The following is a 27,821-nucleotide window of genomic DNA, read 5'->3' as shown; positions in this document are numbered from 1 at the left end:
GTCTTTATTTCAATATTTCATCAGGGTACAGTGGAAAGAGTGATGGATTTCTAATTACAGTTTGTGGGTTTGAACATTAGCTCCCTTTCTTATTCCATGTGTGACCTTGAACTTCACTTCTCTGAGATTCAGTTTCTTCAAATAAGAGGTTAAACTCGATGGTGTCAAAATTCTCTTCCATCTCTAAATCTATAATTATATCCATCAGATGTAGTGGGAAAAATGTGAGACTTGGAATCAGAGGGCCTTATTTCATGTCCTAGTTAGGACACTTACTTTTTGTGACCTTGATCAGGAAATGACTACTCAACTTCTCTGAATCTCAGTTTCTTCATCTATAAGTTAGATAACATAACCTCAAAGATACCTTCCAATTTAAATGTATCATCTTATGATCCTGTGAGCTCTTTCATTTCCCTTGACCTCTGTTGATCACAATTCATTCATCTTCTCTCATCCTTTCCCATTTCCTTATACAAATCCTACATGGAGGATCTACCAATTGTACAGGAGGCCTTCTATCAGTCCTTTAACTATTTGATGGATAGAATGCTTGGTTATCCATAAGTTATCACCTTACTCTTGTTCCATGACTGCCTCTCAAAGTTTTAGAGTAACAAATCCTTATGATGATGTAAAGAATTAATTGTTATTTGAGGTTTTTATGCCTCGGGCGAGCACTGGCCTGGGGGTGCTCCACCCACTGGTTGTAGCCATTGTCAGGGCTCTGGCACCTCTTGATTGGCAAAATTATAATGATTGGAAGCCTAGTGAGGGCAGTCATATGACTGTCAGATCGGCCATCTCATTGGCTGGGACTGTGTGGGTTTTTTTCTAGGTTTGGGGGAGGAGAATTGGGCATTCTAGGTGGAAGCTGGAGAGCAATAGGCATTCTGCTGCATATTTTCAGCTGATTCCTGGGTGGCGGTATTTTTCAGGTATTATAATTTCCCTTTCCCCATTTTTATTTCCTTTCCCTTGATCCTACTGATCCTGTTTGTGTTTTTTTTGTAAGTTCGTTCTTGTTAAAATAAATCTTGTTCTGTTTTGAGGGAGGCTGCTGGTTTCCTTCCTTGCCCCAATATTGCGGCGAGCCACTTAGCTAGCACTCCCCTATTAAAAATTGGTCCCCACAATGATGTCTTTCATGCCACTTCCTTCATGCAGGTCATCACTGGTAATATTTGTAGCCTCTTTATGCCTACCATTCATTTTTCCATTTCCTTTTAGATCAATTACAAATACAGTTTTTCTGGTCATAGTATTCCATGATTTAAAGCAGTATAGAATCACTGGGAGGAAAAAAACCCTACTTAAATCTATCTATCATCTCATCCATGTAGATTTTCCTTCTAGTAATTAAAATTTCAACTTTTCTATATACCTATTTGTCTCACCAAATCCAGTGTGTTGGTGGGCTTCCTTCCTTTCTCTTGGCATTTTTAGAATGTCAATGGAACACATGGGCTGTCCACTATTTATCTCTTATGCTTGTTACATGGTCAAATAACATTTATTATTATTTTTATTATAGACCTTTTTCTTTCAAACAAATTCTTTCCTGATGACATCATCCATTCTCCTTCTTTAGAGGACCTTAGTTTTGATGGGCAGGCTGCTCAAACTCATCAAATCTCTCTATGATATCCATTGTTATTTCTTCAAAACGTATAGTTTTCCATGACTCACAATCAAACAACAACCTTGGTAGAATATTGATATTAAATAGAAGGGTCTTTGATTCAGGAGAATTTTAGAATCACTAAAGGAAATATTCAATTTCTTTGAGGCAACTCAGCCCACTGTCTTCTCATTTAAATCTAGGCACAAGTATCCCATTGCCCATTTGCATTGTCTATGGAAGATAAAGGATATAAGTGCACTTTATATGTTGTTCTTTTAACTGCATGTAAAATTTTGAATAGGAATCCTTCATTCATTTGTTTATTCTCCTATGTAGTTTTCTACTTAATTATTTTGAATGCTTATAGATCTCCTCAAAGAGTCTCAATGATCTTGATTTGATGCAACCACATGATGTGTTCTACAAACACCTTTTGGAGGACCTCATGATCCATAGCAAATGCCTTTCTAAATGGGATTTTGCCTTATTTTCATGGTTATAGTGAGCAAATTTGATGAGCACATGTCTCCCTGCCTTATGCCTTACCTGATATCAGTGACTGGAGTGTCCTGGAACAAGTTTCTCTCTTGGAGGACTCTTGGTTGATCTTGTTTTATTGATAGGAGGCACCTTGCTGGAAGACAGCTTATAAGGTATAATTTTACCTTATGAAATTAAATACTTTAAGAATAATTAGCAAAAAATGGGATCATTTATTCTCTACATCTTGCATTAAATTTTATTGTTTTAAAGATATAATTTTTTAGGGATTATCAGTAACAAATATCTACTTTTTCTTTCCTAATGTCCTTATTGAGAATTTGTTGTTGGTCAATCATTTTCAATCGTGTCTGACTTGTAATGAGCCTATTTGGGGTTTTCTTTGCAAAGATATTAAAATGGTTTGCCATTTCCTTCTCCACCTTATTTAAAATATTAGGAAACTGAGGCAAACAGTCTTAATTAAGTTTCCCAGGGTCATGAGGGCAGATTTGAAATCAGGAATATGAGTCTTTCTGACCCCTGGGCCAGTACTCTATCCACTGAGCCTTTTAGCTACCCTCCTTCAGGATATTCTCTCTCTCTCTCTCTCTCTCTCTCTCTCTCTCTCTCTTAGATAGATAGGTAGATAGATACATGCATACATATATATGTGTATATATATATGTATATATATAAAGAGAGAGAGATTTAGATACATATCATAAAATGTTAAATCAATGGGGAAATAATATATATGTAAATTGATAGTGGCTGGTGTGCTGCAAGTCCACTTTTTTTTTTTTTTCTGGGGCAATGAGGGTTAAGTGACTTGCGCAGTGTCACACAGCTAGTAAGTGTCAAGTTTCTGAGGCCAGATTTGAACTCAGATACTCCTGAATCCAGGCTTGGTGCTTTATCCTGTGTGACACTTAGGTGCCCCACCAAGTCCACTTTTTAATTCCATTTTTAAGTTAAGTATTAATAAAGACTGAAATCCCCGCTCCGCTTCATACCTTCCCCTCCCCTTCAAATACCTTATGAATTGATCCCTCAACATCCACATCATTTTGTTGTCTGTCTCCAGCATGGGTATCCTCTATGTACATTTGGCCTAATCTAGCTGTTCCTTCTCCTGTTTTGTTCTCTTTAGTGCCATTTAATTGGAAGAATATTGGCATTTAAAAAAAAAAAGATGGACCTTCACATCAGTGAGCTGCTTAGTATCATTAAAAGTGCTGTCATTTTTTTCAAATGTGATCCAATCTGAAGTTCTTCTAATTAATTCTAGCTATTTTTCTTTAAATATGAAACATGTAAAAGACCTCCTTGCCTAACTCTATTGTATGGAAGTAAGTCCTCGTGGGCTACACCACAAAAACTCAAGCTCCAACAGCTCTTCCCAGTCTAGAAACACTTCTATATGACCAGAGATAAACTATATATGTCAAACAAGGAGTAATCTAGTCAGGTTTGCAGAGTCTTAGAATCAGAAAGTTGGCCACAAGATGAAGAATTTTTCTTTCAACAAAAGACCCCAGGTTCCTTTCAAGTAGTACACTTACTAGCTATGTGATCTAGGGTGAGGGATTTTATTTCTCTGGTCTTCAATTCCCTCCTCTGTAAAATTGTAATAACAATACCTGTTCCATACCTTGCTCAAAGAATTGATGATTGAAAAAACAAAACCAAACCTGAGCTTTACAAATCTTAAAGAGCTATAGAAATGCATATTATTAGGTCCTATTTTTTCTTCTTTTAATTTATTTTTTAAAAATATTTTTGCATTATCACTATCTCCTAATAGGACCAACTACTCTCTTTCCTCCATTTTAGGGAACATCCCTTTTTTAACAAGAAATAAAAATAAAGTGAGAAAAACTAACAAAAAATATCTGCTCAAGTCAATAGGATGTAAAATCTTCATACCTATACCCCATCCCTAAAACATCTGTAAGGAAGAAAGGGAGGTTCAGCTATTAGTAGCATTAAAAGGAATGCTGACATTGTTGTTAGAGGTAGTATTCATAATGATGAAATCCCACATCTCTGCAATATTGAAGGAGGTGTAAGATCCTGGGACAGCATTGTCTAGTGATAGGAGAACTTCCTGTAAGTCCAGAGATCTGACTAACTTGTGAGACCTTAGGCAAATTATTTATCCTCTCTTAGCCTCAGTTTCTTCATCTGTCAAATGAAATGAGGATACCCACACTTCTGAGGTCATTCTGAAGCCCAGAGGTAGTGATAGATATGAAGAATAAGACATGCTGGGGGCAGCTAGGTGGCACAGTTGATAAGGCACCAGCCCTGGATTCAGGAGGACCTGAGTTCAAATCCAGCCTCAGATACTTGACACTTACTAGCTGTGTGACCCTGGCAAAGTCACTTAACCCTCATTGCCCCATAAAAAAAAGAAAAATAAGACATGCCACACACACCTGGCATAATCAAAATCCATGGAACTGATATTCACTTTGGCTTTTCCAAGGGAGAACAGAATTTCTATGGATGGCCTCCCTGCTTATTCGCCTTCCTATTTAAAGAAGGATAATAATGTCACCATTATTGGTGATCTAGTCCATTACACCCAGGCTTAATGAGGATTTGATGTCTTGACTAGGATCTTGGATAATATTCACCAGCAGTTTGATGGTTACCTGGCAAGGGAAATTCACAAATGGTAGGGAGGGAGAAAGCCAGCTCCTCATCGAATTTACTTGGAATTGGTGATTCAAGAACTTCCACTAGTTCTATAAGCTTTTAGAGAACCAAAAGTGATCTTTGGGACTGAGGAAAGGATAACAGTAACCAGATGTCTATCTTTATTTTCTATTTTCCTCCCCCTCTCCCCTTTCCTTTCTCTCTCTTTTTTTTTTTTTTGCCTTCTTACTCCTCTCCTTTTCCTCTTTATAAAAAGTCTCCTTGAGTTTCTCTTGTTCTCAGCTATTCTCCCTTTATTCTTTCAGTTTTCTCTCTTTCCTCTTGTATCCTTTTTCCTTCCATCCTCCCATATCTATTTCCCTTTTCCTTTTTCTATTTTCTCTTTCCTCTCTTTTTCTCTCTCTCTTCCTCTACAATCTTTCCTTTCTCCCCCCTGTCTTTATCTCCCCCTTTCTTTCCTTTTTAAAAATATCTCTCTTCTTCCCTGCCTATCTGTAAGCTGACCTTTTGGCTTCTGTAAAACAGAAGAAACCAAACAGTGGGAGGGGAGTGAGACATGGAACCATTAAGCAGCGCTGATGAGTCAGCACAGTCAAGTGGAAAGATTGCAGCTCCAGTTTCTCCCATCTGTAAAATGAGATTGATTTTCCTTGTTACCATTATCTTTGAAAGTGATGTGTGAGGATGAAGGCAATAATATCTGCCAAATACACTTTTCCCTTTGGGGATGGGGGTGGGGGATGGTAAAATTGTCAGTAATGACCATAACTCAGCGTCAGATGAACCTCATTGGGTTGAGTCCCTCATAGCAAATGGACAGAGAACTCTGGATTTGTAAGCATAGGACCTGAATTCAAATCCTAGATCATCTCACTGAGAATGTGAGCAAACCATTTCCCTTCTCAGTACTTGTTTCCTCAAAATTATATTGAGTTTGGTTACATGATTTTTAAGGTTTCTTTACCTCCTCTGGACTATACCAACTAGTGTTCCCAGACACTTTTCTACTTTCTAGTCCAGGGTGTTCCTAACTTTTCTTTGGCAGTCTAGTGATATCTATTGATTCCTTCTCAGAATAATGATTTTAAATATGTAAAATAAAATACTTGGGTTTACAAAGGAAATATATATAAAAAATCACTTAGCAAAATATTTTTTTTTCTAAAAGTTCACATACCCTAATCCATCCTACACAGGAGTGCCTTAAATAACAAACTGCTGAGATCATATTACTTTCCTGCCTTAGTGACTTCCTATCATTTAGTCATTTTTCAGTTATGTCTGACTCTTCATGACCCTATTTGGGGTTTTCTTGGCAAAGCTACAGTAATGGGTTGCCATTTCCTTCTGCAGTTCATTTTACAGATGAGGAAACTGAGGCAAATATGGTATAAGTGACTTGCCCAGGGTCACACAATTATTAAGTGAGGCCAGATTTGCACTCAGGAAGAGAAGTCTTCATTTCTCTAGGCCTGGCACTCACTCTATCCACTGTGCCACCTAGCTGCCCAGCTTCCTATAGCCTACCATATAAAATACAGACTCTTGAGCATAACATCTAAAGAAAGCCCTCCACAATGTGCCTGAAACTTAACTTTGCAAGACTATTCACTCTACTCCACTCTAAATTCTCTATATTCTAGCCATACTGTTTTATTAATATTCCCTGCCTTATCATTATATGCTTTCTTATCTCTGTGCTATTGTACACACATCTTCCCTACATCTGTATTGTCCTGCCCTTCTGCTCACAACTGATTGAAACTCTTACTATCTTCTAATGCTTATTGTAAATACTACCACCTCCAAAAAGCTTTCCTTTATTCTCCCAAGTTAAAAACAATCTTTCTCTCCTTTTTCTTTCATCTTATGTTTTTACAGCTAGTTTTATAAATATTTGTGTTTTGTCTACATTGATAGGCTATAAGATCCTTGAAGGCAAAAACTGTTACTTACCTTCATGCCTACCTTAGTACATGGCCTAGTGCATTGCATAAAGTAAGAGCTCATTTAATATTTGTTAAGTTGAGTCAAAGTGATTTTCTTACCACTTTTGCCTCAGATAGTCCTTTTGCTAAAGTCATTACAAAATCTATGACTTCTCTGGGAAAAATGGAATACAACTAAGAAGCTCTTTGATAAACAGCCTAGTATCTAATTGGTTAAACATTGATCAATTATCCCTCATGGTTGTATGGCACAATTTACAAAGCATTTTCATGTTTACCATATCCTTTTATTTTCACAACAACTGGGTGTGGTAGAATACTTTATTTATTCAATAACCTCTCACTAAGTGAAAAGCAACTTCCTAGATATGATGGGAGAAACCAAGATAATCAAGTCTCGGTTGCTACTCTCGTGTAGCTTGCAATCTACAGAGACAGCATGTCATAGTGGGTTAGAGCACTAGGCTTGAAATCAAGACTTGACTTTGCATTTTGCCTCAAATACTGGCTATGTAACCCTGAATAAGCCACTTATAACCTCTCTCAGTTCTAGTTTTCCCATCTATAAGAATGGAATAGGACATCACAGGAAGAATAAAATGTGATAATATATGTCAAATATTTTGTAAATCTGAGAGCACTATGTATAGGATAGCTTTTATTATTGATTATTATATATCATTTTATAGTTGAGAACACTGAGGCTCAGAGAGTGACTTTTCCAAAAATAAAGGGATTTTAAAACAGAAGAGCTGGCATTAGAATCCAGGTCTTCACCTTCCTAGACTGATATGATATGATCTTCTGTCAAATAAATAAATAAAAATGATTAAAAATTAAAAGACGATTGAAATATTTCTTTATACATAACGTGTGTCTGGCTGCGAAAAAATTTAAAAGTCATTAAGCTCTTGACCTTCCACAAATATTCTACTCTGACACCTCATTAAACTGTGTAGGTGACACAGGCTTCACAAATGCTACCGTCAGAGAAGTATACTCTGGAACCATAGTTCCAAACAAGCTGGAGAGACTCTGAAATACACTCTTGGCAATGGATATTATGTCACTGGACTGAGGAAGAGCCCTGCTCAGTTTGAACAGACTGGTTGCCTGCAACATGAGGAAATATCATAGCACAGTAGCTCATGGGGACTATCTATTAAGGGTATACTTGGGATCCTTGAAGTATTAAATTTAGGCTGTCCCCTGATGCTTGGGAATTTAGATGTTCTTTCTCCAGTACATGTTATCTTTAGGTTATCTCAGTTAGGATCGTATCAGAGTAGACAGTGGGGGTCATTCTAGCTCACTGAGGGAAAAAATGCAGCCTGAATTTGTTAGCTTTGCTGCAGCTGAGCTTTGGCAGTATCTGGAAGGGAAGAAAGATGTAAACAATTTGCTAAACAACACACCTGGAGGAGGAATCAAGCCATTCATACTTCAAGTATCACCAGGAATTAAACATGTGAAACAAATATGATAATGGGACTTTCAACTTCTATACTGTAATCCTTTTCAACATAGGATCTCATTTTCCTTGAATGCTCCTCAGTTGTTGTTTTTATTTTTTGCTTTTTCCCCCAGACTGAGAAATGCTAGTTTAGAGTAATTCATAGATTATTTTATTTAAACACCTCATAGATTCATAGATGATTTTGCCCAACTGAGACCTAGAAAGACTGTGACTTGCCCAAAGACTCAAAAGATAAAGGATTTGAACCAAATTCCTTGAATTCCTAAGTCCAATGTTCTTTCCATTCCTCATTTATCTTAACAGGGACTTGACATTATAGATATTACACTAGGGAATACTGTCTAGTCAGAAAAAAGTGGGGGGGACTTTGTAACTGACTTACTGAATGCTAGCGTTTTATCATAAAATAGTTGGACATATTGGTTAAATATATAATTTAAATCACTCACTACAGTATTGAGTTTGTGTTTTAATGATGTTTTAGATCCATTTTTTCCTATGGAAATTTTGTTCATGAATTATACTGTAACTCAATATGGAAATAAGAAACAATAGATGTGTACCAGTTCCAGGAATAATAACTCACACATCAGGTAGTGATGATGGAGGTAATGGATAGAGATCTCTCCTTGGAGTCAGAAATACCTCAGTTCAAAATCTAACTGCTGGATATGGTATCAGAGGAATTGGATTCAAGTCCTAGCCATGACCCTATCTACTTTGTGACCTTTGGAAAGTCACTTGAGTTCACCTCTATAATCAGGAGATTAGACTATATAGCCTAATAGGTCTCAGCCACCTCTAAATCTATGAGTCTATGGCTGTGTCCCTCTGGGCAAGATATTTAGCTTTTCAGTGTCCTAGACAGCCTTCTGTGTTGTAACACAGTTGTTTATCTACCATGTTAGAAGGAGTTTTCTCAATGAGAAAACTGAAGGCCTGAGAGATGACTGATTTGTTCCAGGCCATGATAGTAGTGTATGACAAGAAATAATGTATTTTTTTTTTTCTTGTGGGGCAATGAGGGTGAAGTGACTTGCCAAGGTCACACAGCTAGTAAATGTCAAGTGTCTGAGGTCGGATTTGAACTCAGGTACTCCTGACTCCAGGGCCGGTGCTCTATCCACTGTGCCATCTAGCTGCCCCTCAGATTACAATTTTAAAAGGATGAACACGTTGGTTGCCATTTGTGGTAGCCACTGACCCTTTGTAGGTCATAGCCTCATGAAACACAATGCCCAGTAGGAAAATCTGTATACAGTGAAAGTCACAGCTGGTGGCAAAACTCACTAGAAGACAATGACATTGGAGCATTATGCTAATGTGAAATGCCCATAGCAAATAGGTGAACTTATCTTCCTGGGTAATGAGACTCAATCATCCTACAGCCACTCTGTACACTGCACATACAATATTTTGGAAGGTTTTCTTAATGAATAGAACAAAAAGCATATTATATGAAAACAAAGTCTGGAATTTCCTTCATAAAGCACAATAAAACTAGAGGTAGAGCTCTTGTTAAAATCTGTGGATGTTGCTTGATAGCCAGGATGTGCTGGAGCCAGCTCTAACCTGCTTGCAAGACATTATTGAATTTTCAGTGGCCCTGGAGTCAGGAGTACCTGAGTTCAAATCCAGCCTTAGACACTTAACACTTACTAGATGTGTGACCCTGGGCAAGTCACTTAACCCCAATTGCCTCACTAAAAAAAAAAAAAAGTATATGTTCATACATTGCTCCCCCTTAACTCCCAGAGCCTGGTTGTTAAATATTTGCCACCACACCTCTGTACTGATCATTAGACATTACTTGAACTTAGCAGGAGTGCTGTAGAAGGCTCAAGAAATTATGTCATCACCAGGCCACCACAGTTCTCCTAAATATGGGCTAATAACTGGCATTTATATAGCATTTTTAAGGTCTGCAAAGTGCTTTACATCTATTATCATATTTGAACTCTGTCATACCTGTGCTTGATAGTCACCTACACTCTAAGAAAATCCCAATTTAAATAAAGAACCCTAATTCACAAAACAGAACAATGAGGGCAGTTATTTTGATTGGGAAATGATTCTTCACTCCCCCCCAAAATTCATATAATCATTCCTTCAAGTAGAAAAGTATGGTACACTTAAAAATATGACAAGATTTACAAAAAGTCATTGCCCGAATGTACCATGGTGTAAGTGGAAAGTATACTGAGTTTAAAATGAGTAGCTGAGTTTGTAACTAGACTCACCCACTTACCTACATTACTATGGGCAAGTCACTGAAACTATTTAGATCTCAAGTTCCCGATCTAGTTCCTTTCTATGATTCCTTTTGGCAGGGGGGCAGCCAATCTGCTATTGTAGTAGTCCAGGCTTGAGGTGATGAGGACTTTCACCAGGGTGTTGGCAGTTTTGAGAGGAGAGAAGGGAAGATGAAAGATGTTAGGAAGGTACAATTGATGAGACAGGATAATCAAAAGAAACTGCAGTGGGCTCCCAGACCCTCCATTTACCCACTGCCTTCCCATACTCAAAGCACCAGAATCCTTTCCAACTACCACAATTCCTGAGGCTACTTCCTGCTACCCCTCAATCCCCTCCCCAGAATACCATTCACAAGATCCCTTTTCCAGCTTCTCCCTTCAGCCAAATATGAGGGGTGTTAGGGAGGGGAGATGAAGTACACACTCAACACAAGAAGCAGCACCTGCTTCTGTCTCATCTTCTGAGCCCCACAGCTTCCTAGCACCTGACACATGCACAGAGACAAATCTGAAGCCTTTTGATGCTTTTGTTTGCAAAGGCAAACTGCGAATTTATTTTGGTTAAAGACTAGGCTTAGCCGATCATCCCATTCCAGGTTATTTTGATAGGGAAGTTTGTTGTTGATGCTAAATTCCTCGAGGCAAGAAGCTGGGCTTTTGCTCCTTTTGTATTCCTGACAGGGACTAGTCTCCCACAGCAGATGGTCAATAAATGCTTGTTGAATACATGAATGAGAGAACACATTGCGGGCAGTTCCTACAGTCTTTCCATTTACTTAGTAGAACAGTTGCCCATACATGACAGGAATCCTGTTCTCATTCAGAGCTGGGTGGTAACACTAGTTGGCATGTGGGAGAATCCTGGCTTACTATTTGATTAGCGCCTCCCCAGTTACTTGGAAGCACTTGAATGAAGCAGGTTAGGGTGAATGATATTCTCCTGAAACAATTTCCTTTCTACAACTGCTTAGAGCGGAAAAAGGACTCCATCCATCCTGCTTCCTGTATGATTAGTGGCAGCTCAACTGCTTATGGTCTGTGAAGTAGATAATGCAAGTTAAAAAAAAAAATCCCCGAAGTGATTTTTTCTTTCTTTTATTTTTTTTTTTTTGGTGGGGTGGGTGTGAGGAGAGTGCAAGAAATGTATAACCTATAACCACAAAGCTCAGAGACCTGGCTCCTGAGTCTGCTGGACCCAAAAGAGTGGGCAGAAAGAACTCTCTGGAACGATAGTCACCCCTTCTCCTCCATTCCAAGAAGGTGTTGATTTGGGAGCTTCCCAGAAACAGTTGACTGAGTTTAGGGGAAGACAGATTCAAGAGTCATCCCATATTTGGAAGCCTGAATTTTTCATCCTTGATCTTGTAGGGAGCTTCCCCAAAGGTCCTGATCTCTGGATGTGACAGATCCAGGAATGTATTCCAAAATCTAGAAATAAGCAGAGATCCTTAATATTCTATGGTCTATCGCATGAGTGGATAAATTAATTGCTTTTTGCAATTAAATAAAAGATTCATCTCTTCTGTAGACTCTCACCAAATGCATTTTCAGGACAAGTCCAGTAGTAGAAATGATCATTGAACTTCTCTGACATAATTTTGATTTCTCCCACAAAGTCTTCCAGTTTTTTGTTACATGGATATTGGAGATTAGTAGTGTTGAATATGGTGATGAAAAGCAATGTGGAATAGTGGATAGAGAGCTTGCTTTAAAATGATAGAGGTTATAAGTTCAAATCCTGCATCTGACACATATTCATTTCATGACCCTGGGGAATTCACTTAGCTTCTCAATATTTTAAGTAACTCTCTAAGAGTAAATTTTTAAAAAGGTACTGATTTGCATTGGCTATAGAAGTTAATGACCAAGACTTTGCTATTCCAGTGAAATCTTAGGTTCCATCCCTAGGGGAACATCTTAAATTCTTAAGGATCAATGTTAGTTGTGGGAAATAGTTTTATCTGTGAGAATACTCTGGTTCCAGCACATTTTATCACCTAAAGTCTCATTTATATTTTGAGATCTCTACTTAGACTATGGGAATTCATTATCTATTGGTTTCTAAAAGATAAAGAATTTCTGATGTATAATTCTAACTACCAGATTTTGTCTTGAGAGGCATTCAGTGCATATTGCATTTTTTGGAATAATATGTTGTATAGCTTTTAGTATTTCTTTGCATAGTATTTATTGATTGATTCCAGAAATCCTTAAAAATAAATCATCAGTGATGGTTAGTGGCAATTACCTGATTCTGGATTAGGTTATTATAATAAACCTCTCCATTTCTATAAATAAATATACACAGCAGACATTTGTTTTTGTTGATGTCATTGGCATGTTCTCGGTTGAGTTCATGTTGATGTCATCCATGGAATACCATTGTGATTGCCTTTCTTAGATCTTAGCAATTTCATAACTTTCAATTATAAAACAAATCCAGTAGCATGTGCCTGTTATTTCTGTGTCAAATGATGTGTTTGCTTAAAAAATATCCCTGTTGTGGTTTTTTTCCCCTAGCCTGTTTGTCATTTGGTCTAACAATGTCTATCAATCTTCTTCATTTTTTTGCTAAGGGAGCACATATTTCTATGACTCCCTTAGGATGATGGCCTTTATGTTTCATAACTATTATTGTTTTTTGTTGGAATACTTTCCAAATCTATTATTACATAAATCCATCTATTAGTTCCAAAATAGTATATCTTAAGTCTAGTATTGCATAAGTATTCATTGATTTGACCATTGAGCCTTGATTTCCGGATACTAGTATGTCTCTTAATGCAACCATCCATAGCCTTTTTCTTTAGAGTCAACAGGTCTTGCCTGGAGGAGAACAAGCTATTAGTAAAAATTAGCTTCTTCCATTTGTTCAATTTGAACTCTAGGTTAAAAATTGAAGCCTTCGGGGGCAGCTAGGTGGCGCAGTGGTTAAAGCACTGGCCCTGGATTCAGGAGTACCTGGGTTCAAATCCAGCCTCAGACACTTGACACTTACTAGCTGTGTGACCCTGGGCAAGTCACTTAATCCCCATTGCCTGCAAAAAAAAAAAAAAAAATTGAAGCCTTCAATTACTATATTTTATTGGTATAAATAAGGGAATTTATATTTATCAAGTCCAAATGATATTTTAATATCATGAAAGATTCTACAAGATAAACAATTTACTTAATGTTTTTGATAGAACTATATCTTAATGTGATCTATGAACATCAAGTGATTAATAAAGATGTTTTAATCCAATTCCCTCTTTAACTTGAAAGCCAAACTTAGTTCTCTTTAGGAGAGATAGTCTATCATCACCATCATTTTGGTCAGTAGAGTTCAGAATGAAATGCATGTGGGACAAGTTGGTTTCCCACTTTTACTCTTTTATACTTAATGTTCTGTGGACTATTGCCCAGGTGGATGATGAATTCCATGAAGTGGTTGAATATATACAAATTTGCACTGTCTGAAGTTATAGTTAAATAAAATGTGGTAATTGGTACCAGTCTAATGGAAATATGCAAAGCAAATTCAAATAGCATGGCTATTTCATAGGATTCATTATTCATAATAATCAGTACTTATCTGTATTCAAATAAAAGACTTAGGATGTAAGCAAATTTTCTATAGGCTCACTGAAAGCTTCCTTGGAACAACTCCAGCAACAAATAGGACAGCAAGGACAACATGTACTTTATCCTGTTCCTACATGATTTTGATCTCCTCTATTAAGTCTCTATATTTTAAAAGCCTTTCAGGCCATAAAGTTTAGATATTATGAGTATTTGACATTGCAGCATCTATTAAAAATCTGATAATTCTCTAGTTCTTGTTAAAATTATAAGTGGAATTTTTGGGACTATTTTGAGATCCTCATTTTAAGTATGGAGATTTTTCACGTTAGTTTATTTTTTGATGTGTGTATTTTTATTTCAACTGGTCTTCAATGAGTGTGCAGTTAAAGCTCCTCCCTTTCTCCAAGCACTAGCACCAATCTCTTTGAAGTCCCAGAAGACTGTAAAAAGTCTTTATTTACATCTATGTTTTGAGGTGGTGTACAGAGGGAAAAGAAGAGACCTTCTGGCCCCGACAATTAAAAAAAGACAAAAAGTATTAAACAGGAAGACTTAAAATTTTGTTTTTTTCTTTTTAAGGATTATACAATTTACATGTCAACTGAACTATTGAGTACCTCACTCTATCTCCCTTGTCTGTATTTATGTAATTAGCTGCTTATATAGCAAAGTGATCTTCATAGAAGCAGGTAACAATGGATTAAGCAATAAGTCAAATGATTATTTTTTTTAAATAGAAAAATTTCTGAAGGCCTATCATAAAACATAGGCATGCTTGCTTTTAACATGGTGGTGGGTGGGCAATGAGGGTTAAGTGATTTGTCCGGGGTCACACAGCTAGTAAGTGTCAAGTGTCTGCGGTTGGATTTGAACTCGGGTCCTTCTGATTCCAGGGCCAGTGCTTTATCCACTGCACCACCTAGCTAACATATTTTTAAATTGCATGTCATCTTTATTGTTCCAGTTTTTAAATCTTGAGTTAATCATATACATATGCCAAAAAAGTCACAACAAACCCATCTTTTTTCTAGATCAGTCAGTAGATCAATAAGCATTTAACTTCGTCTTTTCTACAGTGTTGCTATAAATGATTTAGTGAAACTAGAGATGTTATTTTTATTAATGGGTTCCTTGTGGTATAGTACTAGTAATGGATTCTCTGGGCCAAAAGGTATGGACATTTCTGTCACTTTATTTGCATAATTCCAGATTGCTTTCCAAAATGGTTATATTGATTCATAGCGGCACAAATAACATACTATCTTCCCACAATCTTTCAAACATTGATGATTCCTATCTTTTGTCATCTTTGGCAATTTACAGGGTGTAAAGTAAAACCTCTGGGTTATTTTAGGGGGCATCTAGATGGCTCAACTGATAGAGTGCTACGCCTTGTGTCAAAAGAACCTGGGCTCCAATTCTCCCTCATATACTGTGTAATACTAATCAAGTCACTTATTTTCTGTTTGTCTTAAACCACCAGAGAAAGAAATGTCAAACCCCTCCATTATCATTTGCAAAAAAAAAAAAAAACAAACAACTTACTAACTAAATCCTTATGGACAATATTAATGTTCTATTGTCCATGGGGTCATGAAGAGTTGGATACCAGTAAACAACAACAAAGGTAAAACCTCAGGGTTGTTTTGGTTTGTATTTCCCTTATTATCAGTCATTTTGAACATTCTTTCAATTGGTTGATTGTAATTGTTCCTTTGAAAACTCTTTGTTACTATGTTTTGAATGCTTATCTATTGATGTATGACTTTTAGTTTAATATATTCATGTGCATATATACATATATGTACATATACATATTGTGTAATATATTACATAGTCCACTGACTATAGTACATGATCTATTAATTATTTGTATAATTTGGATACTAAGCCCTTATCAGAAAAATGTGATATGATTTTTCCCCTATTCAACCTTATCTTAAGCACAGTAATTTTCCCTGTGCTGAAACTTTTTAGTCCCATGGAATCAAAGTTACCTATTTCTTCTTTTGCGATTGTCTCTATTCCTCTTTGCTTAAGAATACATCACCTATCCACAATTGTGAGAGGTGTATGATCTCCTTTTCTTCTACTTTTTTTTGTATTATAATCTTTAATATTAAGGTCATATATCCATTGAAAATATATTGTAAAATATGGTGGAAATTGTTGGTCTAAACCAAAATTCTCCCAGACTACTTTCCAGTTTTTCCTGAACTTTCAAATTGTGGTACATGAATGTAACAGAATATTACTAAGCTGTAGAAATTGCAAATGTGATGATTAGAAAGATGCCTTGAATGATCTACCTAAACTAAAGCAGAATCAGATAAGCAAAGGCAAGAAAACAGTATACACAATAACTGTAGCAATGTAAATGATAAAATAATTAAACAAAAAATCATAAGTATGTTTTCAAAATTATAAAGTGTAATCATGGCTCAAAGAGATAAGAAAAGATATTCCCATTCTACTCCTTTGAAGAGGTGGGAGGTTCGCAAATGTTTTACATTTCACTGGGGGTGGGGGGAGATTTTCAATTGTGCTATTTGTTTTCTGTTTCTTTCTCTCTTTTTTTTTGTCTTTCAAAATAGGATTTATTATATAGAATGATTTTCTGTGGTGGGGGGATAGGAAGAGGGATACTGGAGAAAAGATGGTAATAAAAAAACAAAAGACAGTAATAAAAGTGCCAAGTACTATGGTAAGAACTGAAAAGAATACTTGTGAACTCCTTGAGCAATGAATTGAAAAAAAATATACATAAATATATAGGCATATATATATACATATATATGCATAAATATGGATAGGGTTAGGGATAGCCTGGATGATTGGGGAACTATAAACAACAATAACAAGAAATGGGAGGTAGGGAGGGGGAGGGGAGAGGAAAAACAGAAGGGTAGGAGAATACCCAGGAAAGGCCTCCTGAAGAATCTGGGATTTTAGCTGATTCTTGAAGGAAGCCAAGGAAGCCATGAGGCCAAAGTGAGGATGCAGAGCATTCCAGGCACGGGGGACAGTCAGTACAAAGACACATACACAGGAGATGAAGTGTCCTATGCAAAGAAGAACAAGCAGGTCAGTATAGCTTCATCTTATCCATTTTCCTTGGCCTTTTCCATTGTGATATAGAGGAAACAATAAGCATTCAGACTCTAAATAGCATACTCTTTCATGAACCCACTAAAAGCCTTAGACACAGAATATAGGTTTATTTTGGAAAGGGCTATACTGTTTCACATGGGAAAGGAGGATGGCTCTAGAGTGTGACACATAAGTGGATAAACAGGGGCTGAAGCAGGGCAGAGGGGCAAGGGAGCTTGTGGCCACTGCCTAGAACATCCTCTAGGCTCCAGACATCATTTTTTTCTGGATGAAGTAAGACTCCTAATCATCCCTTATTACCTAACCCTATTCTAGGATCTCTTATACATAGTGCCCCTTCCCCCTGCAATATATAAGCCCAATATCATTCTACACTTTTGCATATCCATGCCTTGAGTATCACCTACCTTGCAGTGATTAAATTAAAAACACATGGATTTCATATGAAAGTTTTTTGTTCAAAGTCATCCATGTGTTCTGCACCATGTGGTCTGGTTAGTTTCTCTTTTCCATGCAAAGGTTCTTTCAAGACCTTTGAAAAATGGGTTTCGAGAGAGAGAGAAGGAGAAAGCAAAGAATGTGTGGCTCATTTTCTGGATGATAGCATCAGCTGTAAACTTGTTGCTTTTATAATCTCCAGGATTGACCTCAGACATTCATTCTCAGCTGAAGAGAGAAAAGATCAAAGAAGGGTTGTAAAGAAGCATCTAGCCTCTTCCAGAAGTGAAAACATTAATCAGTCAATCAAAAAAAAAGGTTTTGATACTATGTGCCAGGCACTGGGCTAGGTACAGGGGACGCAAGACCAAAATTTAAGCAGCCACTGCCCTAAAGGAACTTACATTCTAATTGGGAAGATCATAAGCATGTGTAGAAGCATATGGCAGATAAACATAAATGCAACCAGATGCACACAGTAACTTTGAAGGGTGAAATGGAGTTGACGGAAGATATGGCTTCATGTGACATTTGAGTTGTGCCTTGAGGGAAGAGAGGGATTCTATGAGGTGGAGGAGAGGGGGAGGAAAGAACAAATGAACAGAGAAACAGAATGTGATTTCATTATGAGAAGACATTTGCCATGAAGGATAATAACTCTCCAAGAAGGAGGCTTTGCCCCAGATTTTCCTGTTACATGTTTCTAAGCTTGTTTTCTGCCCTGTGACAAAAAGTGAGACACACTTATTGGCCAAGTTATTATGCTCATTTGTACCAGATATTGTTCTGAAAGGAAAAAAAAGTCCTCTGTTTTGTGGATTGAAAAGACACACATAGGCACAAGCACATGCTCATGCGTGCGCGCGCGCGTGCACACACACACACACACAGAATTCCAATGACTAAATCAATTGACCAACAAACATTTATTAAGTGCCTGGTGTGTTAGACATTTTGCTCAATGCTAAGGATGCAACAGCAAAAATCAAAGAGTTAGGGGCAGCTAGGTGGCACAGTGGATAAAGCACCGGCTCTGGATTCAGGAGTACCTGAGTTCAAATCCACCCTCAGACACTTGACACTAGCTGTGTGACCCTGGGCAAGTCACTTAACCCCAATTGGTGAAAAAACAAAACAAAACAAAAAACCAAATAGAAGCATAGGACCAGTGCAATTTCAAAAACAACAACTAGCAGGTGGGTGGCAGTTATAGGATTAAGTTACAGTCACCTCAAGCTAATCAACTATTTTTAATCTACTGAAAATAGTCTTGGAAAGGATGTAAACTTAACATATCCCATAAAAGTTGGACATTAGTCACTCACATGCCCAGAAAGCTGAGGCTTACCTATTACACTGAATTTCCTCAAGTGTTTAATTGGTCCTGACATTTCTGTGCATAAAAGAAAATGCCAGAAGGAGAAGATCTAATGAGGGGTGAAGGAAAGCTACATAGAAATTTTAGTATTCTGAGGAAATCCTCCAAATGAAGGATTATACATAAGGAATCCAAAAAATACAGAAACAGTCCAAAATAAAAGAACACTTGAGAAATTATAGTAGTCATGCTTAGACCTAACAATTAAATTAACCAAGATTAAAGGTTTGGGGTTGTTGGGGTTTTTTTTTGTTTGTTTGTTGTTGTTGTTGTTTTGGTTTTGGTTTTTGGTTTTTGGTTTTGGTTTTGGTTGGTTTTTGGTTTTGGTTTTTGGTTTTGGGGGTTTTTTTTTGGTCAGTTCAATTTACAGCTTGTTGCCCTTCCCTTCCTGTGTGCAAGATCATTTCCAGGAGAGAGTGAATGAATGAATCAATCCACCATCAAGAGTTTGTTAAATGTTTACCATGTGTCAGATGATGGACATGAAAAGGAAAAAAAAATCGATCTGATAGTAGCTTATATTCTCCTCTACCCTCCCCCCCCCACCTTCTTGTTTTTAAGAACAAAATAGAAAACAGGGGCAGCTAGAAAGCACAATGGATACAGCACTGGCCTTGGAGTCCGGAGAACCTGAGTTCAAATGTGGCCTCAAACATTTAATAGCTGTATGATCCTGGGCAAGTCTTAATCCCAATGGCAGCCAAAAAAAAAGAAAGAAAGAAAGAAAGAAAGAGAAAAAAATATAAAGTTAAACAATTCAATTTCTTTTTATACTGGGTCTTTCATACACAGTATATCACAATACACATTTTCAATGAAGAGTTTCATTAAAGCTAATGTGGGAAAAAGAGGTTTAGAAATAAGAGTTCAACAAAACAAGTGGTTCAGGTTTTATGGAGAGAAAAAGGAGAAAGTTCCAGATAAATGAGGCAGTTTAATCCTCTTTTTTTCATACATTCCACTCTTCTTTCTCCATGATTTCAGTCTAGAATCAGCTACAGGATGCCTTCACATATTTCAGTATCTCTCTTCCATTTCATCATGACTCTCCACTACTAGAAGCAGGCTCCTCAACCTCTCTGTTTGTAGGGACACCCTCCATGGTTGATCTGTTCATTTTGTCAGACTCCTATTATACTAACATGTTTCTGGCTCATGGTAAACTCTTTCTTTTCTTTTCTTTCTTTTTTTTTTCTTTGCGGGGCCATGGGGGTTAAGTGACTTGCCCAGGGTCACACAGCTAATAAGTGTAAAGTGTCTGAGGCCAGATTTGAACTCAGGTACTCCTGAATCCAAGGCTGGTGCTTTATCCACTGCACCACCTCGCTGCCCCTTCATAGTAAACTCTTAATGTTTGTCAACCAAGTTACTGACTGCCTTGAAATAAGCTCTTTCAAGGAGAAAACTTCCTAGATTCAGGCATCCTAAAACACAGGGACAAATGGAACATTCCTAGCTCTAGGAGACTGAGGCCAAAACATACTAGCTGTACTTTAAATGAAAGTTTCTTTATTGCTTTTATATAGGGGGTGGTTTATAAATTTCAGCTTTAAAAAGAGGATCCATAGATACAATGGATAATTTTTTCTATTTCAATGTCTGCTTATCTTTACTTGGCAGGGAATACAAAAGGATGAAGAATGTGGGATTGTGGATCCTACATTTTAATGGACTTGCTCTATGAAGAGGATGATAACCCCACTACCACTGCACTACCTGTCAGAACCTTTGGGCTTACTGATCATATCAAGTGTTTGCAGTCATACAGGCTAGTGTTAGATCTTGGCTTCAAATTGAATCTATAGTACACAGGGACTTGAGGAATACCTTGCTCCACAGGGATATTCACATTTGGTCTCTTCCTTGGAAAGGATAGTTTATTCATCCACTGACATACAGATCCACAGAATTGTCCATATGCCCAAGAAATATCTCATCAGAATGGTAATTCTCTCCAGTCTTGCATATAGAAACTCATCTGTTGGAACCTATCCTAACAGATTCTCGTACACGTCTTCCTATAAATTTGCCACAGAGAGTGAACCCCGTGTCCTGGAGCCTTTCCTCAAGTTCTTCTGATATTTAAAGGGTACCAATGAAATCTCAGGGTTGTCCTGCATTATACTTAATCGCCTCATGACTGGATCATCATCATCACCACCGCCACCTTGTTCTTCTTTTCTCCTCTTCCTCCTTCTCCTTATCCTCACCCTTCTTTTTCAACAATCATTGACAACATGCTTTGCTGTGCTTCATCCTAATTCTTTGTTTATAGTGTATCACAGTATACTTACAGTCACCATAGGATTCTATTGGTCTTTTAGTGATATTCAATTTAAGTTCTTTGGAGATTGGCATTGCACAATTTGCAGCTGCACAACAATATTGGAATAATGTTGGAATTTTTAAATATGAGTCTTTGATTTAGGGAAAAACTTTGAGTCATTAAAAGAACAGTATACTTATCCGGAGGCGATCCATCCTACCCTTCTTTTCCTCTTTAAATTTTGGGGTCCAACTCACTAGAAAGTTTCTGTGTTTGTCTCCTCTTTGTCTTTCTGTCTGTCTCTATTATTGTCTCTCTGTCTCTGTCTCTGTCTCTCTACACACACACACATACACACACACACACAATCTTTCTGTATCTATTTATCAGTTCTCATAGAGGATAAGAGATTTTACATTATAAAATCATAAAAGTAAGAGTTAGAATGGACTTGAGAGATTATTTGGTCATAGATGAAGATTTGTTCAGGGTCACAGAGTTTTTGATTGTATCAGAGTGAGCCTAAACTATTCTTCAACACCTGGCTTCCTCTTGACTGAATAAACAAATGAAGGCCATTGTTTATAACATCAAGAAATTTTAGACTCAGAAGGGATAACAGTAGTTCCATAGTCAAATTCATATTGGAAAAAAGAATACTTTTAACACTATATTTGAACATTTCACCCGGACTCATCTTCTTGATTTTGTGTGTGTGTGTGTGTGTGTGTGTATGTGCATGCGTATGTTTGGGGGACATTTGGAAGAACCTCTATTACCTCCTAATAAACTCATTCCATTTGTGGGTAGTTCTAATTCTTAAGGAGTTGTTCCTTCTATGAAATCTATGCTGATTTTAACCTTGACCTAAGCCTGAAAAGTTTTCTGAGTCATTATCAAAATGAAAAAAAAAATTCTTCAGTTGCCCAGACATGATTCTATTTCCAGTATTGCTTCTCAGCTAAACTGAACTGCATTGGATATATGGCTCTTCTTTTGATTTAGGCTCTTCTGTGTTTAGATCCCTGGTCTTGGTTACTCACTTTTCTCTTGCTGAATCCATACTTCACCTATCCTAATGAAAATGAAAAGCTAGTACAGGAATGTAAAGAAGGGAAACACTTCTGTCAAGCCATGGAAGGTGTTTCATACTGTGCAGAGGGTATATAAAAGCTTGAACATTTGTATACAAATTGAATGAGCATGCAAATCACTAATCTGATACTAAAAAGGCATAGCAATGATCTTGAAAATTGCATTTAAGGAAAAAAAATGACAGTATCATGTTGACAGACACAAAAGAACTTTGATGAAAGCAGCTGTTAAATTGTTAATTTAACATAAAGATGGAGTTGATGATTCAAAAATGATCAAGTAGACGGCAGATATACCAAGTTGTGAATAGCAAAGGCTGTGCAGCATTCATCCCCATCCACTGCTATAATTGGGGGTTGCAGCCTATTTGCATTAGCACAACTGTTAATAAGGGGCATAAGCTGAGGAAAATGGTTTGAAAATTTCCAGGTGGTTTGTCACTTAGGAAAGTCTTACCTCATGTCTGAGTGAGGTCATATCAGTTCACAAAGTTGGAAATGATTTACTGTGTCTCTATGATTCCTCCGCTAAGGTCCTCAGCTAGTGCTTCACTGTGACTTGAAGGGGCCTCTAGATTTGCAAAGTCCAAGTTTATAGAGCACAAGCCCTGGCAGGTCCTACCTGAAGAAATGCTCTAAATGTGAACTTGGTGATTGACTTTTTCTCTTTTCTGATAAATAACGTAGCTAAGATCAGAGAAGCTTATAAGCTCATAAGAGGATTGGCTGATAGGGTTGATATTTTTCAACCACAGTAGCTTAAATAAACTAAGTCATAGATGCATCCTGACTTCTAGTAGAAGGATTGGGCAGAGTACAGCTAGGTGGCAAAGTGGATAAAGCACCAGTACTGGATTCAGGAGGACTTGAGTTCAAATCCAGCCTCAGACACTTGACATTTACTAGCTGTGTGACCCTGGGCAAGTCACTTAACCTTCATTGCCTGGGGGAAAATAAAAGAAGAAGGATTGCAAGGGCAGAAAGATATCATAGATCCACAAGGATATTGGAGAAAGTATTCTTCTTTCGACTCAGACAATTTGAAATTTTATATTTTCAGAATCTGGGATTCTCAGAATGTGATTAGAAAACATTACTGGGGGCAGCTAGGTGGCACAGTGGATAGAGCACTAACCCTGGATTCAGGAGGACCTGAGTTCGAATCCAGCCTCAGACACTTGACACTTCTTACTAGTTGTGTGGTTCTGGGCAAGTCATTTAACCCTCACCCCCCTTCCACACCCCCCTAAAAAAAAGAAAAAAATAGAGAACATTACCCATTCAGACTGATTTGCTTGCTGTTCTCTATTTCTGACATTACATCTCCTGACTTTGTGCCTTTTCATTCCCTCTTCACCTTTACCCCTAATTTCCTTCAAGGGTCAACAAGGGTCATCACTTTTAATCAGTCTTTCCTAATTCCTCTAGTTGTTAATACTCCCTTCACCCTTGAATCATTTTGCATTTTGCATATGTTCTATATTTGCTTGCTGGTAAATATGGTATATCTCTATGGCCTCCCCGCTTTCCCTCAATAATATAAGGTCCTTGAGGGTAAGAATCATCTCACTTATAAATTTGCACCCCAATGTCAAGCTCAGTGCCTAATACATGGTAGGTACTTAGTAAGTGCTTGTTGAGTGACTGGTTAGCCTAAATCCACCATCTAAAAACTTAGTACTCTCTTAACAACCATCTTGGCTACCTGAAGTAATACAAATGATATTGGCCTTGGGACCAACTTCTGAAAGGGAAGAACTTCATCAAACCTAATCCTCCAATTTTATGGAAAAGAAAATGAGGGTCAACAATACAAAGTGACTTACCCAGAGTTACACAGGTAGTTTATAATATGAGGAAGATTTGAATTCAATTTAATTACAAATCTAGTATGGATCCTACTCTTCATTTCTGCTCTCCTATTCACTTCCTGTGTGACCATGAAAGTCACTTGATGTTGGAATAACTTTCAGCACCAGAAGTCATCTGTTTTGAATTCAAGCCCAGTGATCTTTCTATTATACCAAGACACCAAAATTACTGCTGAGGATTATAGGTAAGGAATAGCATGTGAAGAAGTTCTGCCAACCCTAGAATACTAGAATTAGAGAAAACACTTTAAAGTCTGAAATAAATAATTTTAGACTGAATAAAAGGAAATATTCTTTTACATAGTATGTAAAAATGAATGGAATACCTGTAGCACCCCTCAGTTACTATAAGGTTCAACAGGGCTGTTTAGAAGACATAAGTATTCACTTCATGGCCTAAGTCCTTATGATATATTATTGTACTGTTACCAAAACTACAAACACCCAATATCAAAACCAAAACAAAGCATTTAATTAAGACACAAAGAAATATAAATTAAAATGAAGGAAAGCCAATAGTTTGTTTCTTTTAAAAAAGGAGAGCAATCTCCTACTTTTACATCGGAATTATAACCTAAACATCCTTCAACACTCCCTACACCCATATAGTAAGAGGGCCCAAAAAATAATGGGGCAGATAGGTGGTGTCATGGACAGAGTTCTGGGCCCACCTCCTTACTAATTGTGTGATCCTGGATAAAGTCACTTAACCCTGATTGTCTCCATTTTTTATATGTAAAATGAACTGGAGAAGGAAATAGCAAACCACTCCAGTGTCTTTGCCAAGAAAACTCTAATTGGAGTCACAAAGAGTGACTCACTTGACTGAAGCAATTGAACAACAATAAAGAAACTTTAGAATTCATCATTGTATTGATATATACTTAAAGTGTGATGCCTTCTCTTAGAATGTTTGCCTGTCAAATACCTTGTAAACTTTAAAGTGCTATAAAATGCTACTTAGTACCATCGTCATCATCACCACCACCATTACCAGCACCATCATCATTACTGTTATATCATTGTTGTTACTGGGACTCCTATAGTTCAGAATGAGGAATAGATGAAAGCCCTTCCCTATTTATCACCATGATCACAATGACACATGTGGTTATCCTCTCTCTTCCAACTATGACTTAACCCCCATGTCAAACCCCTCCTTTTTGATTACTATCCCCAAGCTCACTTTGCTCCAACTTTTTAAGCCTACCATATTATAGAATTCTTCTTTAATAATCAGAGCCCACATCTATTCATGTCTGCATACCGCAAGCACATTCACAGCTCATGTATTATTAAAGAGGTACTACTAGGAATCTCTTCCAGTGAAGGATGTTCTTTCAGCCTGTAGTCCTATGCAAAATGAAGTCTCATTGACATTCCCTTTGTTTAGCAAAGTCTAAAATTTATGTATATGAATGTATACATGACTGATCGGTAATAAACTAACCTAGTCACTTCTATGATTACCTAATGGAAAATTGGGTATAGAGGATCTATAAATTTTTAAAAGAAAGGGGAAATTGACAGAATGAGACATAGCCAGACATCAGGTCCTAGTTAAGTATGACATAGCAGAAAGAGGCCTAGATTTTGAATTAGAAGATCTGGATTCAAATTCCAGCTTTGCAGCTTACCATTTGTGGGTAAGTAATTTTTCATCTCTGGCCGAATTTCTTCTCTGGGCATCATTTTCCTCCTATGTAAAATGAAGGAGTGGATCTAGAAGATTTCTGATCTTATATAGCCATAAATCATAAATTTGTGATGTTATGGATCTAAGTCAAACAGCTACTTAAAGAGGAGGTATTCCTCTCTTTTGCCTTTGACCCTTATGTATCTTGGGCTCTTTATTTTGATAATGTCCACTTATCCCTGGCTCACCTACTTGCTTCTTTCTCTTGACTTTGTGCAATTTAAAACTCCAACAAGATGATACCCCTCACAGTTAGCATTAGCTAAAGGTTCCCAAGAGTGACTTGACTTATTTTTATCTACTTATTCTCTGTTCTACTCAGTCTGATAATCACTTGTCCTTCTCAATTCCCACCAACTACAAAATAATATTTAGATAAAAGGGCTTGCTCCTATATACCAAGACCTTTTCTACAGTAATTTTCTGAATTTTAGCTGCTATGATTTTCCCTGGAATGTGTCTTGTTGCTATAGGTAACCCCTCTCACCCCTATGAAGTGAGAGAGGGGTGCATTAAGAAGTCAGGGGGTAAATATGAAAACTCTGGGCACCAGGGAATAGGGAGAAAGCATGCCAAAAAGTCATGTCTGCCTCACAATTCTTTGAAATCCTGTAAGTACTAATTACATTAAAAGTTATTAATATCATTATTACTATTGTTGGGAGCAATATCAGTCTTTGGTTTTCAACAAGATATATCAGACAGCATAGGCCAATTCAATTGAGTAATCCATCTAGCCTAGTATTCTATCTTTGACAGTGCCATCTTGACAAATTGAATGAGAAAGCATGATTTCACTGCAAACTGAATGCCCCAAACATTCAGATTCTCATATTAAACAAAACAAAGTCTGTAACCCTGACCAGTATAGAGGATGTGGCAAGAAGTAACCTTGGTATGATTAAAAAAGATAAAAGGAAGAGGTACAAATCTCTTTATGGAAGGTATAAACATCCATGTCAGATGTTGGATGCTTTGTTCTAGCATTGATAAAAATCTTTATGATGGAGTATGAACAAGCAGTATGATCTGAATACTGTTGTTTCATTGTTGTTGTTTATTCTTTGTTTTCCAAGAGGACTATGACATCAGGGTGATGTTATGTTATGTTATGTTATGTTATGTTATGTTATGTTATGTTATGGATTGAAGTGAGGGAGGGCTGTGCAAGGTCACCAACCTCATTCTCTCCTCCAGAGCCATCTAGGTCCAGTGACATATATCAGGATGACTGGAGATGGCCCCAGATGTTTAAGGCAATTGGGGTTAAGTGACTTTCCCAGAGTCACAAAACTAGTAAGTGTCTGAGGTGGATATTTAGACTCAGGTGCACCCAACTTCAGGGCCTGTGCTCTATCCACTGTGCCACCTAGCTTCCCACTTGTTGGTTCATAGACACTACATTAAGGATTATTGATTGATTCATGTCATTTTGAGGTTTTTGATTAAATTATGACTTATGTGTACCCAAGGTATACCCCTGTAATTGATAAGTTAAAAGAAGGAAAGAGAGAATGGTAGTTGAGAAACATCAATAGATGGAGAAGAAACATTGGTTTCTCTGGAATGAAATCTCCATGAATGAATCATCCTAGCTTCCTTCTAGGGAGGCATATACCCCAGAAGAGAAACCATGTGATTACTGTGATGGAAACTAATGGGAACAATGGTGGAGCAATAACACAGTTACTAGAAAAGCAGAGGAATTCAGGAACTAAGTCTCCTAGGGAATAGTGGGTCCCTACATAACATCAAGTTTGTGGGTCAGGCCTCCTAGAAACAGAGGAGTACTTCCTAGACAATGACAAATCAAAATTCATGAAGGAAAATGCATAGTTCTTGCATAATGCTAAATTCCTAGATAAGGTGGAGGATTTGGGGGAGAAAATAGAAACCAGCATTTTGGATCAGTCTTAAGATAAAGGAACAAATTTGGACCATAGTGTTCATTAGC

The sequence above is a fragment of the Dromiciops gliroides genome, chromosome 2 (assembly GCF_019393635.1).
Source record: "Dromiciops gliroides isolate mDroGli1 chromosome 2, mDroGli1.pri, whole genome shotgun sequence".
NCBI lineage: Eukaryota > Metazoa > Chordata > Mammalia > Microbiotheria > Microbiotheriidae > Dromiciops > Dromiciops gliroides.
Note: the sequence above shows the minus strand (reverse complement) of the source record.